General features: G+C 42.6%; 1 long non-coding RNA gene across 1 annotated transcript; it reads right to left on the reverse strand.

Moving 5' to 3' along the window:
• LOC112076195 (uncharacterized) lies at positions 1-1,355 on the reverse strand. Its single transcript, XR_002895129.2, has 3 exons — positions 1,147-1,355; positions 458-574; positions 1-119 (listed from the first exon to the last, which is right to left on the reverse strand). It is a non-coding gene; the product is annotated as an uncharacterized lncRNA (long non-coding RNA).
• Positions 1,356-2,112: the final 757 nt, after the last annotated feature.

The raw sequence follows: 2,112 nt of genomic DNA on the forward strand, positions 1-2,112 counted from the left end.
CTCCACCAGATACACCTGGCTCTCCTTGCTGCCTCAGACAGAACCTGACTGGACTCTCCAGGGATCTTCTCTGCATACTCAGGGAAGAAGCTAGTTCCATAGGGGGAGTTGAAGCACTCCTGTACATGGAAATATAATCAATACGTTTGGACGGTATTATGGGAAACAACTGGTAACCTTCTAATGAGAAGTCAATCAACAATAAAACAAGCCAATATTAATTCTGGAAAAGAGATCAATTGTTCCACTGATGGAAATCAAGTCTATTTCCCATAGCAGTTGTCACAAAGTGCTTTAACGGTAGCCCCCGCCTAGACCACAAAGAGCAACAAAAGCAGGAGAGAGCACAGTGGCCAGGAAAAAACTCCCTAGAAGGAAGACATCTAGAGAGGAACCAGGCTCATGGGATGGCCATCACCACTAAACATTTCAGAAGAGTAAGGGGTGGTGTACTCACAGGTAAGACACAACTTTGGCCCCCTGTGCAGCTGCTTCTTTGATCAGCCCCGGGCTCTGGAGAGGTTGTCAGCTTTGACCTTCGTCACGTGTAGTTGGACCACTGCTAGACGGAACTCTGGGGGCAGAAACAGAATGGTCACCATTCAGACAACAATGTCTAAAAACTCTGCGATGATATGCAAATACAAATGCTGGCTATGTTCATTACATAATTCTGCTCAGTTCTGCTCAAGGTCAATGACCAGACACTACAATGATCAACAAGGTGTCATGGTGGGAGTATTTTAATGTAAAGTCTATAAGAGGGGGCAGGTAACCTCGCGGTTAAGAGCATTGGGCCAGTAGCCAAAATGTCGCTGGTTCGAACTCCCTGAGCCGATAGGTAAAAAAAAAAAATATGTCAGTGCATTTGAGCAAGTCGCGTAACCCGAATTGCTCCTGTAGTCGCCCAGGGTAACAACATCTGCTAAAAGTCAAACATATGAGTGAAGACTGCACAGGTGTACATCGATTTCAACTGCTACAACTTCACTACACTGAAAATAAATACTTGCCTATTTTCAATGGCAACACGAGCAGCAATGCACATTTGAGCTTGAACTCTCAACATAGCTAGCTCGAAAATAAAGCTAATGTTGTCACCTGTAAAAGCCCGTTCTGCTTCAATAGCCAGCTCTTTGTACTTACTAGACATTGTCTTGGCCAATAGACATCAGTGCTTGCAGCAGCTTGCAGGATTCCTATTCTCATAATATGAACGTGAAAAACATCTCTTCTTCCGGGTCTATGCTGGACATCTTTTCAAAATAAAGGTCTTTTGTTTTAGTTCAAGCACTTAGTTCAGTTTATGCGCATGTGTAGCTGGCTAGCCCAATCGGTCAGCAGATGCCACTATTATTCATTTGGTTCATTAGCGCGACGGTTCTTATTTAACTCAGCGGGCTCCGACGATTGCGCCTTCTTCCTGTGGAACGGTTGTCACTACTTACACAGCCACAAAGTCATAAACCCCGCCATTTCTACAATGTCTCTCTTCTTAAATCTTCTTTGAAACCTAATCCTAACATTAACTCTAACCTTAACTTTTTAAACATAGACATTTCAACAACATGCTGGTTATAGTGGTTCCAAATGTTGAATAGGACAAACTATATTCAGGGGTGAAACTTAATTCAAGAGATTAAAGAAAAAAACAGTGATACTGTAATTACTGAACAAAAATATAAACGCAACATGCAACATTTTCAACGATTTTCCTGAGTTACAGTTCATATAATTAATCAGTAAATTGAAATGAATGAATTAGGCTCTAATCTATGGATTTCAAATGACTGGGATGGGCGCATCCAGCCAATCACAATGAGTTTTCCACACAAAAAAACACTTTATTATAGACAGAAATTACTCCTGAGTTTTATCAGCTGTCCAGGTGGCTGGTCTCAGACAATCCGCAGGTGAAGAAGCCGGATGTGGAGGTCCTGGCGTGTGTACATGTGGTCTGCGGTTGCACGCTCCCTCAAAACTTCAGAATCTGTGGCATTGTGTTGTTGTGACAAAACTGCACATTTTAGAGTGGCCTTTTATTGTCCCGCATAAGGTGCACCTTGGTAATGATCATGCTGTTTAATCAGCTTCTTGATATGCCACACCTGT

Source organism: Salvelinus sp. IW2-2015, unplaced genomic scaffold (genome assembly GCF_002910315.2).
Source record: "Salvelinus sp. IW2-2015 unplaced genomic scaffold, ASM291031v2 Un_scaffold3617, whole genome shotgun sequence".
NCBI classification, from domain to species: domain Eukaryota; kingdom Metazoa; phylum Chordata; class Actinopteri; order Salmoniformes; family Salmonidae; genus Salvelinus; species Salvelinus sp. IW2-2015.